Here is a 14,226-nt window from a genome sequence, read left to right on the forward strand (position 1 = left end):
AAAAACCATTTTCACTTCTATATGTATAGATACAAAGGAATGGATAGCAATACAATGGCTCACATGGTTGAGGAACTAGTCAAGTCCAAACCCAGGCAGGTCCCAAGTTCATGGGTGGTATGTTAGGCTGAAGACCTGGGTTGGGGGGATGGATGAACTCATGGCCAGACTGATGACGGCACAGGCAAATGAACCTAAGGTCAGAGGCCAACAAAGACAATATGGCAAGCAATATGGCAGACCATTGGGTCAAGTCCATAAAACAGAAGTCAATAAACCAGATGGAGAATCCAAGCTCAGAGAGAAGCAAATAACCTTTCTCATTGTTGTTGTTAGATGCTGTTGAGTCAGTTCCGACTCATAGCAACCTTATGTACAACAGAACTAAACACCATTAAATACAGCAATGCCCTTTCCCATAGTGTCCACGTATATAACAAGTAGACACCCACCCCCCTGGGGAACTTACTTCAATTGCATCTGGGCTGTGACCTGAGTTAAGTGGCTGCACCACCTCCTACTCTTTACAACTGCTTAGCTGCTCACAGCGGCGCCCACTATCAGGTTGAGTCCAGTATGTTCGGTCACATCCTGGGGCATTAGTAGGCTTCAACTGCCAGACCACTGAGAGTTGCGGCCCAGCCAAGTTGACACAAAGCCTGACTATAACTAACCTTATCTTTTCCCCAAGCTCCATGGTGGCACTTCCAAAGTACAATGGCTGGTCGGGTACAAAGAAAATATTCTGAATGCAAATGGGAGATATCAGAGGAAAAGGAGGGGTCATGGACCCCCAAAAAGTCAATAGCCCTAGTCAGTCCAAATTGCTGTCCTTGTGGTTAGCAACTCAGTACATGAACCACCATGCTACCTGCAAACTCTTTCTGAGACATGGGGCAGACGCTGTCTCAGAGCTCTCAGGAGGATCAACATGGCTGCCACGCAGACCTTGAACTCTCGGCCTCCAGGATTGTGAGACACCCGCACCACCCACATGGGAACATTTGGTCATGGAAGACCCAGGAAACACAGGCACAGCCCAGTCCTGTCTTCACTGAAAGGAAGAAGGCCCGGGTTTGGGGCTGGGTAAAGACATGTGCCAATTGTTTGGAAGACCTTGGTCTGCTCTCAGCCTCAGCCAAAACAGTAATGGATAATGGACTAGTGTTGTGAGGCCACTTCTGTGCCCTCCTCCTCAGGGACAATCCCATGGGTCTGAGGCCTGCAAGATCACAGAGCTGAGGGAAGGTGTTCAGCATGAGTCAACCAGTCTCAAAAGGAACCACCAGTCACTACTACAGAGCTGGGAGCTACCTCACAAATGAAAGGCATTAATTACATTATATTAGCATGCCGGGGGCGGGGGGGGGGGTGTAACTCAGGGGTAGAGCATTTGATTGCAGATCAAGAGGTCCCTGGTTCAAATCCAGGTGCCCCTTTTTATGCATCATTACACACTCCCTAGCCAGGATCCTCGAGTCCAGGAGCCCAGGGTTGGAAATGGGGGTGGTCCCTCTAGTATTCCTACTGATCTATTTGTAAGTTTTTGTTTCCTGTGGTGATACACCTATGCTCTTCAGGTCTGCATGTCCTAGTTCCAAAGGGCAGAATCCCCCACCTGGAGCTGCAGCGCTGATTCCATTGGCCTGGCGGTTCGAATGTGTCCTGCCATTCTGCGCTTCTATGGCCTCTGGAGCAGCAGGTAAAGCAGGGTGTCACTGCGCTGAGTGGTGAGTGAGCCTAATCATCCAGAGGAAATTACATAATGGAGGGAAATAAGAATATATCTGGAATCCAAGGGATGTTTTAGGTTGTCTTTCAGTCCCACCATGTCCTGTGATTAAAGCAAATGGTAAGGTATAGCCCCCCAATTCTGAAGTAACTGCTAATGATCCTGACCCTTCAGGAATGCAGGTTTGTGCCATCCCACCAAGGAAAGGCCCATGACCAGTAGAGACACCGGCTAAGGTTGGAGGGAATACAGAATGGGGGGTGGAGAAAGGTAGGTCTAAGCACCGGCTGTGGCCAAGTGAGCAGTTGCAGAGACCAGGATTGAAATTGTTAGTATTTCTTCTAGTACACATGCACCAAATATTTTGTCTTGTTCATTTATAAAATATAAACTGTAAATAGGGCTGGTGCATTTTCAGTTGTGTGGATGTTAGCGGGATCCTGTTAGATGCGAGCTTTGTGTGAGGCTTGCGTATGGTCAAGGAAATGTGTGCAGGTGCCAAGTTGACAAGGGGCGGACTGTGTGTGATCGGTGAGTGTTCACTTGGCGTGGTGCTGTAGCTTGGTAGCGGGGTCTCCCTTCCCAGGTCCCCACGAGACCTGGTGCAGTGTCTCAGCTAAATGATGCCTTCTTGGCGGAATGGCAGACTTGATGTGGCTTAAGTGAATGTTGTGAGGCATGCCAGCATTCTCTTCCTGCTAGTGTGGTCCTGGCATGTCATTGCTAGGACTTCCTCTACCACCTACTCCTGCCTGTGGCCTGCCACAGCTGCTGCCACCAGAGTCACTGCTGCCATCACCACAAGAGCTGCTGCTACAGCCACAGCCGCCACAGCCACTGCCAGGCCTCACCGTCTGCTGCCTGTTTCTTGCTCGTTTGCCTAGCAACTGCATGGGAGCATGGACCTTTGGCCCGGCATTTGACCCACAGAGTAGGCTATACTGGGTTCGCCTCAATGGCTTCGTAGGTGACACTGCTGATACCACTGTCTTCCCTCAGGCTAGATTCTCTCTTGATAGCCCAGTGTCCTGGTTTTGATTCTCTAGAGCAGGGGTTCTCAAACTTTTTAAACAGGGGGCCAGTTCACTGTTGCTCAGACCTGTTGGAGGACCAGATTATAGTTAAAAAAAAACTATGAACAAATACCTATGCACACTGTACATATCTTATTTTCAAGTACAAAAATAAATGTGGCAAAAACACCCAGCAGGCTGGATAAATGTCCTCGGTGGGCCGCAGGTGACCCATGGGCCGTAGTTTGAGGACACCTGCTCTAGAGACTCTAACCTCATGCTAGCTCTAATCCGGCTTTATGCGTGTCTTGGAGGTAGGGTTTATTTGCAACAGCGGGTAACTATAATAAATCACAAGATAGAGGGATAATGACATCCTGAGAATCAGGGCCTACCCAAGTTGACACATACTCAACTCAGACACGCAGACACAAGGGGACACATGGTAAGCCTTCGTATTACCAGGAACCAGCACACTGGCCCCAGAGAGCTTCCTTGCTCAGAGCCCTCTGAAGGGATCAGCATGGCTGGGGTTCAGACTGGTAGCCAGAGACCTGGGAGACAGTCATTTCCATTCTGTATGACCACCCCCTTTGTGGGATCTCATCAGAGCAACCAAGATGGCAGCTTTTGTGGGTTTCCGTATTTTGGAGGAGGCGGCACTGGCTGTGACCTCGGGTGGTACTGCCACACCTTCACTGAGAGTCCAAGCAGGGAGAATGTGGGAGGGCTGGCTCTCAAAATGGCACATAAATTAGGGGGCGCCTGGATTTGAACCAGGGACCTCTTGATCTGCAGTCAAATGCTCTACCCCTGAGCTACACCCCCTGGCCTGCCAACATACCCTAATTAATGCCTTTCATTTGTGAGAGGCACTCAGCTGTCTAATATTAACTGGTGTTTCCATTGGGACTGGCTGACTCATGACTCAATACCTTCCCTCAGCTCTGTGACCTTCCACAACCCTTGGCCACTGGGACCCCCAGTGGGAGGAGGGCAAAGGAGCCACCTGCAGACCACTGGTCCATTAGCCATCCTTTGGGTTAGGCCAGAGCTGGGCAAGGTCTCCAAATCCCAGGTCTTCCTCCCTTTGGTGAAGATGAAAAGAGGGTATCTTTTAGTTGCCTAGGTCTGCCGTACCAAACTACCACAGAGTGAGTGGCTTTCGGAGGCACGGATGTCTTGTTTCGTACGTCCAGTGCCTGAGAGCCCAAGGTCAGACTGTCAGCCATGGTGGTCCTTCTGGGAGCTACGAATGGGAGTCAGCACCATGCCGCTCTCCTAGATTCTGCTGCTGCGGCCCTCCCCCCCTGCTCCTTAGCTCGCAGCTGCAACAGGGGACCCTCACGTGGTGCTCTACTGCTGCTGGTATGCCTGTGGCTGCTCTCCTCTTTACAAGGACAACGCTCACGTGGGCTTAGGACACATCCCAGCTTGTGTGGCCTCGAGTTTACTGAACTGATGACAACATCAAAAAGTACTTGCAAACAGGTCACGGTCATAGGTGCCCAGTTTTAGCCTCTGTCTTTGTTACTGAATGCCGCGAGGATATCAATGCCATAACTTGGTGACTTCTCTCCAATTCACTGCCACTGAGCCAGAGCTGAGTCCCAGTGAGCAACCCTACAGGACAGGGTAGAACTGCCCCTGCAACAATCCAAAGAGGTAACTCTACTGAAGTAGGAAGCTCGTCTTTCTCCCCTGGAATGGCTGAGGCTCTCAAACTGCTGACCTTGCTGTTAGCAGACTGACCCACAGCCACTCAACAAGCAAGGCTCCTAAACTGGTAGCTTAGCAAACATGAACCTATTCTTCCCACGTTTAGGATGCTGGGAGTTCACGTTTATGAAGCCAGCCCTGGGGGAAGTCTCTCTCTCTCGACTCTAAGGGAAGATCCTGTCTCCTTTTCACAGGCATGGGCGTGTGTGCATGTGTGGGTGCGTGTGTGCACGGGTGTTGGTGTGACTTTTCCCCTAGGTCTAGGGTTTCCTTGGGTAGGGATGCTGGCTTCATGTGGTACATCCCTCTCCGGATCCTTTTTGGTAAGTCGCTCATTCTCTACTCACGTCTCCCTCCTTCTGTGTGTTGCAAGGTACAAGGTGACGCAGGTCACACCTCAGGGAAGCAGCTCCCTTACAGAGGAGCAGACTGTGACCTGACTAAAGGCTCTTGCATCCCACTCTCATCCTTACAACTAATTGACCTATCAACTAGATTACACCATGGGAGGGGTTCCCTCACGACATGGCTGACCAGTACAACACTGTATAGCGGTGAAGCCGCATGGTCCATCCAAGCTGACACATCTTTTGGGAGGGCTACCATCAAATCCATAGCCGACTCCAACATGTCTTTCTTGGATGGCATACTTAATTCATAACAGGTTGTAATGCAAATGGTTTGACTGAGTTCTAATAGTTGGGAAGTATGAAAGATCATTGCTTCCCTTCTTAGAGCAGATAAACCAGGGTGTGGGCCTTCAGGGCTGAAGCAACTGTGTGAATGAATGAATGAATGAATGAGTGGATGTCACGAGGGTCTGACATCCATCCCTGGTTCCAGACTGTCTCATTTGGAAGGAGGGTGTGAGGATGAGAACCAACACTAACTTACTGTCTGCGCTAACATGTGCAACTCTCTGGTCTGCCCAAATGAAGCCAGGTGGCACCATCTTTAAGGTCCCAGGAGTACTGAAGAGAAGAGATACACAAGGGAAATGGCCAGATGCCAAGAGAAGAGATACCCAAGGTACCAGTGTGGCGAAGAGGGGGGAAGTTATCCACCAGGATGTGGTTGCTGACCTTCAGCTTCCAGTTTCAGGAGGACCATAACCATCACCCGTGAAAGGCAGCTGGATGAGGAGGAACCAAACACAAACAACATGATGTTAAGGGGCACCCAGATTTGAACCACGGCCCTCTTGATCTGCAGTCACTGGGCTATACTCCCTTCCTCTATACAGGTCTAATGTGCACCTTTTCACCCTAAATGTTATACTAGGAATTCCGGCAACACACTGGAAGTTTCCACCTTTTTTTCCCCTAGAGAGTTGATAAAACCAGCAACCCATCCCTCTCCAGACTCATCCACCGGGTCCTTCTCCGAGCCCAGCCCCAGGCTCCCCCACCACTTTACACTCACAGGTCTGCACGTCCCCCCTCCTCTGTCTCATCTGTGGAGACAGCAGCAGCCATCTCTACCTGGCAGCCTCTAATTCCTCCCCTCCCCCTCTGTCTTTACCCCACTTCACGCTGCTGGAGCGCCTCTTGCCAAGGTTACCAATAACCCCTAAATTGCTGAATCTAGCAGTCAATTTGTATACCTTATCCCACTTTATCTTAAATGATCTTAAAGCCAATTTCATTTTTTCATCATGGTAATGTATAATGAACACGAAGCTTACCATTGACGTTTAGCACATTCACAGTGCTAGGCAACTCTCTCATTCCAGAACTTTTTCATCTCACCAGAAGACGACCCGGCTCCGGTTAGGCACTTACTTCCCACCCACCTTCCCTGCCCACAGGCCCTAGAAATCATTGACCACCTTTCTGACTCCACTCCTTGCGATAGTTTATTGTGCCAGCCTGGCCAATAAACAAAAGTGGGATTAATTGGAGGGCGGGGAGATAAATGACTTGGTGAGCCTCACCTGTCTTGTCTCTCTCTCTCTTTAATCATTGTACCAGCGTGCGGCTGCCGTGCTTGTTCTGTGTCTCATTTTAAAGGGTACACTACCTGTGGGATGCCTAGCCTGTGGACTGTGTCACTGTAAGTTGAGGTCCTTTTAAGCCCCCACAATTGGAAAGTACATCTCTGGAGCTGGGGACCGACAGTTGGTGACAGCTGGTGACCTACCTTGCTGCTTACTGCCTGGGTATATATAGCCCCGCTCTCTCTACAGAGGAGCAACTGGCAGCCCTTAAGACTTAAAGGACTGCTAGTGCCTCACTGCTTTATAATTTAACTGTTCATTTCTTGTATTATATATCTATCTATCTGTATATAACTTAACGGTTCATTTCTTGTGTTATATATCTATCTTTATAAATATATACATATATATCATTACTAGCAATCTGGTTTTATATCTCTAGAGAACCCTGTCTAAACACATTTAGAGAACCCTGTCTAACACATTTCGTGCACCAGTATCCCACACCCTTAGTAACCATTCCCAGGGATATTCCCCAAGCTTCTGCTTGTACGTATTTGAAAACTCGAGCATGCTCCCAATTGTCCCTGTGCTTGAATCCAATGTTGCAAGCACTGTGTCTCCATCTTTTGGGGGCCCATCTTTTTCACTGCCCCACCCCCACTCTACTTAGCATGATGTCCTTCTTCAGGGCTCCTGCCAATCACTGCTTCTGCTGTCATATCATCTTCCCTCTTCTATCTACATCCCTATCAATTCCTGTATTTCATTACACTTCACTTGCATGACAAGAAGACTCACTCTACACCATCTTAAAACATTCCATTGCTAACTGCGCTGTGAGGCCCCACCATTCCTGAAAGATAAAGATGAAGACCAAGTCTGAGGGAATGTTGCCCCATGGAAGAAGAACCTGAATTTGGAGGGGACTTAAGACTTCTGAGATAATGTGGAGAAGTGAATGTGTTCTGCATGTGGCAATGGCATGAATTAGGAATGGCTAAGGAGGGCGTATGATGCCTGGTGGGGCTTGATCAAGGGCAATGTAGCCGAGAGAAATGACTGAAACCCGCATGAAGGCCAAATATGATAGTGGAACAAGAGGGAAATAGTGGAGAGAACTAGGAGGCAAAGGACATTTATAGGGGTCTAAACAGAGGCATGTGCATATGTAAATACATTTACATGTAACTATTGGGAAATAGATCTATGTACATATATTTATATGTTAAGGACTAAGGCAGCAGACGGACATTGGGCCTCTACTCAAGTACTTTGAACAATTTATTCTAATAACCTGACATCTGTGATACTCACCTTCCCTGATATTATCACTAAAAACAAAATGGGTGCGTAAGCAAATGTGGTGTAAAAAAGCTGATGGTGCCCAGCTATCAAAAGATATAGCATCTTGGATCTTAAAGGCTTGAAGATAAACAAGCAGCCATCAAGGTCAGAAGCAACAAAGTCACATGGAAGAACCACACCACCCTGTGTGATCATGAGGTGCCGATGGGATCAGGTATCAGGCATCAAAGACCCAGAACAAAAAATCCTATCAATGTGAATGGGGTGTGTGTGTGTGGATTGGAGACCCAAATCCCATGTGTAGGCAATTGGACAACCCCTTACAGAAGAAGGGTCACAAGGAAGAGACAAGCCAGCCAGGGTGCAGTATAGCACCAATGAAACATACAACTTTGCTCTAGTTTTTAATACCCACCTCCCACTATCATGACCCCAATTCAACCTTACAAATCTGGCTAGACTAGAGCATGTACATTGGTAGAGATAAGAGTTGGAAGCACAGGGAATCCACGACAGATAAATCCCTAAGGACTAATCATAAGAGCAGCCATACCATGAAGGGAAGGGGAATGTGGGGTGGGGGGTGGGTGGACTGATCACAATGATCTACATATAACCCCTACCCTGGGGGACAGACAACAGAAAAGGCGGTGAAGGGAGACAGTGGTTAGTGTAAGACATGAAGAAAACCCCAATAATTTATAAATCATTAAGGGTTCATGAGGGAAGGAGGGGGGGATGAGCTGATGATAACAAGGGCTCGAGTAGAAATAAAATGTTTTGAAAATTATGATTGCAAAATATGTACAAATGTTCTTGACACAATGGATGGATTGTGATAAGACTGTAAGAGCCCCCAATAAAAATATTTTTTTAAAAAAAGAAGAACTGTCTCCTTCCAAACTTTATGCCAACTTGGGTGGACCACAGTTCATTCATGACAGCTAAAATGAAGTGACTGGCAGTTATGTAATGGTGTGATCATTTCCCATGATGTGATCTGATGCAAGCAATCATCTAGCTGTAATAAGACCAGCATGGCATGCCATACTCTGAATCAGATCAGAGCCTTAACCCAAAGTAAAGGAAGAGTCCCTGGGGTAGGGCTCAAATCTCCTTTTATTGTACAAACACTAAAAAGAAAGAGAAGAAGTCAGGGAAGGAGAGAATAACAAGAAAAAGGGTGTGGGGCCAGAGTGCTACTTTTGGACGTAGGGTCCTCGTGGTGACAGCCTCCTAGACCCAAGGGAACATTAGTGCCAAGGCACATGAACAGCACCAAAGAATTCTGGGTCCACATATGTTAGAATAAAACAAGGCCCTTCCCTCAGAGCAGACACACACAAAATATTTTATTAAAAAAAAAAACACAACCTCTTCCCTTAGAAGCAGCTGTGTGAATTTGAATTCCTTTCCTAGCCTTCTTAACTGCAACAGAGAAATTGCTATCTGGAAAACCACACTTACGGTGTATATATATGGTGAGTCAGAATAATATAACTACTTTGCAGTCTGAACACCTGGTACTTTAACCATGTGCTTCTTTGTTCAAAGGGGTTTTGAAGGTGTCATCAGTTAAATTACAGTGAGCTTATACCACATAAGGGTGTTCAAAAAATGACTGACTGCCCTCCTTATAAAAGACAATAGATAGAGAGGATGGACGTCATATGACCACGTGTGGCTGTGGCCGAGGTGCCGCCAAGGAGCGCTGAAGCTTTCAGACCTAGAGGGAAGCCCAGAAAACATTCTTTCAAGCTTACAAATGGCCAACATGTATGCTACTCTGACTTGGAACATCAGCCTCCAGTCCAGAAAATACATTTCTCTCACTCATAGGCATCGACTTTGGCTCATTTTGTTATGGAAGACTGGGAAAACTAATGGATAATGGACTGGTGTTGCCCAGGCAGTTTATTTGACCTCCTCCCTGTTGATGGTTAAAGTGACCATGGAACCTGAAAAACCATAGAGCTGGGAGAAGGTTTCTAGTCGTGAGTCAGCCAGTTCAGAGGGAAGCAACAATTAATGTCACAGAGCTGAGTGCTACCCACAAATGAAAGCATTTATTAGACGATATTAGTATGCCAGGGGGTGTAGCTCAGGGGTAGAGCATTTGACTGCAGATCAAGAGGTCCCTGGTTCAAATCCGGGCGCCCCCTTCTTTATGTGCCATTTTGAGAGTTATATCATATACTCCCTACCTGGACCTTCAGCAAAGATTTACAGGCTGCCCCCCTCCCAGGATGGGGTTTTAAAGAACAAGTCCAACAGAGCTTCCCGCTCCAGGCTGAGAGCACAAGGGGAGCCACAATGACTGTCCCAGCTGCACGTGCTCCTCATCTCCCCAACCATGTGCTCACCTCATCCACAAAGGCCACCATCCTGGTTCTCAGGGCTCCTGATCAAGATACTACAGTGAGTGACTATAAACAACAACAACGGACTTCCAGGAAGATGGTGCTGAGGTAAGTGCTATCACATTCAGAGCTCCATGTGCGACTGCTGGGTTTGGGGATTGGGAGGCTGAGTGTGTGTGGGGGGATGGGGAGGGAAGGTGGGAATCCTAAGCATGTGATCGGGCCTTGCAGCACTCCAGGGCTCTGCTCTGGCCCGTGTGTCAACCTTTCTCGTGGTTCTGGTCTGCACTGCCTCGCCAACCACACCTCCGAGTTGCACCTGATACCCTGGCCACCAGCATGCACTACTCTCACTCCCTACATTGCAAGACTGCAGTGTGCTCCACCTCCCAGCTTGCACTGCCTGCAAGCCTGAGTGGTTCGAGGAGCCAGGCAGCTCAGCCCATGCAGCCTGTGGAGTGCTCTGCCTCCAGCCTGCACCCCTTGCAGAGCCTGAGTGGCCTGCAGATCCAGCAGGCCCAGTCTGTGCCAACTGTGATCCTTGTGCCACCTCCCGCCCATGCTGCCTGCGTATCCTGAGTTTCCCGCAGACCCAGCCAGCCCGGCCCAAAGAGTCCATGCCACCGATGCCGCCCAGAGTTCATGACCATGGCTAGTCCCACATCTCTGCCAACACTGCCTGTGAAACTTTAACAGTCCATGGAAGGCACCCCCAGCCAGTGTAGCCTAAACTGATCACATAGCCGGTGCATCCAACAACTTGCGGAAATGGCCCACCCGGGCACTCCAAATTGGGAAACCCAAGCATCTGCTGCCCGCAGACCCAGTTACCTCAGTCCACACCGCTGCACTGTTCTTGCCACACTTGGATCTGAGCCATACACATGCAACGAACCACCAAAATGTCAAGCATACAGCAGCCCACATTAACAGTCACTAAAAGAAAGCAAGAGAAACAAATCTCAATGTCTGAACCTAAACCTAGCAACATACATAAAAGAGGCATACTTTGAGCTGCCACGGAAAGAAATCTTCAGAATGCTTCTTAGAGTCATACAGGATATGAAGGGATCAGTATAGGAAAAGGATGAAAAAATACAGAGGATAACGTCCACGTACGGAAGGGAAATACAAGATTTAAGGTATGTTGCAGTAGAAATGAATAAAATGGTAAAACACCTCACTGATAGGTTGGAAGAAGTGGAGTACCAAATCAGTGACTACGAAGATATCCACCCAGAAGACAACAAATGTGAAAGACACTCAAACACGATAAGTGAGGAAGCTGAAGAAAAACCTGAGAACAATGAGAGACTATGAAGAGAAACAACATCCGAATAAATGGGATACTGGAGCAAGGTGTAAAGAAGAAGCCAAAAGTTAAAATTGCGAGGGAATTACTGGGGGGAAAAACTTTCCCAAATATAATAAAGGTGTATCAGGCAATCATCGAGGAAGCAGAGAGGACACCAATTAGATGGAATCCCAAGAAGAACAACAAAGGCATTGGTCGTCAAAATATCCAACTTTGAGGAAAAGGAAATAAAAATCATAAGAGCAGCGAGAGAAAAACTTCAGTCACCTACAAGGGTAACGTTATAAAAATTTGCTCAGTCTTAGAAGAAACCATGAAGAGGAAAAGAGAATTGTAGCCCAAGAATCCTCTTTCCTGCCAAACTCTCCATAAAAATGGAAGGTGAAATAAAAGTTTTCTTGGATAATGGGAACTTCAAAGAACACATAAAAACAAAACAAAACAGTGCTTAAAAGACCATTTCCAACTCAACATCCACAGAACACGAACATGAAACCATTGAATAGGCTAGCACTGAAAGCAACACCCAAGACTTCCTTGACCCAATAGAGAACCGAAGGCAACAATGAATCTTCCACACATACATAACATGTAATAAAGGAAGGAGGTAGGAAAATATCTATTACAGAGGGTATGAGATGATAGTAAACAATCCACAGATGGATGTAATTACTCTGAATGTCAGTGATCTGAACTCACCCACTAATTGACAAAGAGTAGCAGACTGGATTAAGAAACAAAATCCATCAATCTGTTGTCTGCAAGGGACACATCTCAAATTCAGTAACAAAATAGGTTGAGGGTCAAAGGATGGCGAAAAGTTTAACAAGCGAATGACAATCTAAAAAAAGCCAGAGTTGTAATTCTAATCTCTGACAAAATCAACCTGAAAATGCAGGACCTAACAAGAGATAAACATGGACACTACATAATGCTTAAGGAATTAGTAGACAAAGAGCCTGTGAGTATAATAAATGTATACATGTCCAATGAGAGACCCACAGATTTATCAACTAAATCCTTCAAAAGATGAAAAAAGAAATCACAGAATCAATGGTAGTAGACATAAACTCTACACACAACTCAATCTGATAGATAAATTCAAAAGTCTCCACCCAACTGCAAAAAATACGCATTTTTTCAAGTGCGAATGGTACATGTTTGAAGATAAACCACAAGCTCGGATACAGTGTCAAGTTTAAATAAATTAAAACATATAGAGACCACACGGACTTCCTTTTCTGGCCATTGTGTCATAAAGCTGTAAATCAACAAGAGGAAGAATAAAATAGCAAAGGCAAACACATGAACACTAAATAAATTACTTTTCAAAAGGACTGGGTATTAGCTCAAATGAGAGATGAAATTAGGCAGTTCCTAGAAACCAATGAAAATGAAAATCTAACATACCCAAACCTCTGGGATACAACAATGGCAGTTATCAGAGGACCCTTGATAGCAGTAGATGCACACATGGAGACGGAAGAGAGCTTAAAGTTCGGTACCTTGTCACACGGCTTTCAGCATTGGAACAAAGTCAACAGAATAACCCTTCTAATAGCAAAACAAAAGAAAGTATAAAAATAAGAGAAGAGATAAATGAGTGTAAAAACAAAAAGACAATAGGAAAAATCAATTCAGTAAAAAGCTGGTTCTTTGAAAGGACTAACAGAATCGACAAACCACTAGCAAACCTAACAAAAGATAGGAAGGAGCACAAGTCAATATCCGATATGAGGGATGAAACGGGAAATTACAACCGACCTGACCCCAATGAAATTAAAAGACTAATTACACAATACTATGAAGAACTTTATTCCAAAGGATTCAACAGCTTGGAAGAAATGGATAAATACGTGGAAAAATAACCCCTCCCTAAATTACCGCATATTGGCATCAAGAAGTTGAACAGACCCATAACCAGAAGAAATAGGTAAGGTTATCAAGGAACTCCCAACTAAAACAAGGCCCAGGCTACCAAGCACTGAGAGAAGAGCTGACCCCAATTCTACACAAGCTCTTCAAGAACAGAGAAAAGGACAGTAAACTCCCAGCACATTCTATGAAACTGGTATAACACTGATGCCACAGCCAGGCAAGAAGGCCACAAGAATAGAGAACTCAAGGCTGATATCGCTAATGAACACAGATGCAGAAATCCTCAACAAAATCTTGGCCAATAGAACACAAAGTACAAAAATACATATATATCTATATTTTGTGTAAATAAATATATTACATCCATCATGATAAAGCAGGATTCATACCAGGGATGCAGGGATGGGTTCAGCCTCCAAAGAGCCATCAACATTATCCACCACATTAAAAAGAAAAAGGACAAGAATCATATGATAATAGACGCCCCACCAAACCCCGAGGGCATTATTCCTGCTCAGAGCAGCCAATGCACCGAGAGGACTATAGGGCCAGCCCTACCATGAGACACAACATAACTCACTGAGCCATAGCATTACAAGGCACAACACTGGTGGCACAGTGTGGGAATTGTGCCCGATCTGACCCCACCACACTGGGGCAAAATGCTAAGGGGCGTGCAAAGGAGCAGCAAGGGAGCAAAGCAATGAAGTCCTTGGGGAGTACCAAAGACAGACTTTAGGGCCAGCACTTGGCACCCCATCAGACTTGAGTGGAAAAACACTCCTGAAAGTCAACAAACAGACCTGGGGCTATGTATAGATTTTTCTTTTTCGTGTGTAGTTGTTTTTTTGTTGGTGGTGTTGTTTTTGTCTTGTTTTCATGTGTTGTGTTTTTTTGGCTTTGTCTTGTTTTTGTGCTTATTATTGTCTCTGCATGTCTATCTAAATAAGATAGGTGGGATAAAC

The 14,226-nt window shown here is 46.3% G+C and overlaps 3 non-coding genes across 3 annotated transcripts; 2 read left to right on the forward strand and 1 right to left on the reverse strand.

The window, feature by feature from the left end:
• Positions 1–1,367: 1,367 nt before the first annotated feature.
• On the forward strand, positions 1,368–1,439 carry TRNAC-GCA (transfer RNA cysteine (anticodon GCA)). The gene has a single exon. It is a non-coding gene; the product is annotated as a tRNA-Cys (tRNA).
• Positions 1,440–3,501: 2,062 nt separating this feature from the next.
• On the reverse strand, positions 3,502–3,573 carry TRNAC-GCA (transfer RNA cysteine (anticodon GCA)). The gene has a single exon. It is a non-coding gene; the product is annotated as a tRNA-Cys (tRNA).
• A 6,225-nt stretch (positions 3,574–9,798) lies between these two features.
• Positions 9,799–9,870, forward strand: TRNAC-GCA (transfer RNA cysteine (anticodon GCA)). Its single transcript has one exon. It is a non-coding gene; the product is annotated as a tRNA-Cys (tRNA).
• Positions 9,871–14,226: the final 4,356 nt, after the last annotated feature.

The sequence above is a fragment of the Tenrec ecaudatus genome, chromosome 9 (genome assembly GCF_050624435.1).
Source record: "Tenrec ecaudatus isolate mTenEca1 chromosome 9, mTenEca1.hap1, whole genome shotgun sequence".
Lineage (NCBI taxonomy): Eukaryota > Metazoa > Chordata > Mammalia > Afrosoricida > Tenrecidae > Tenrec > Tenrec ecaudatus.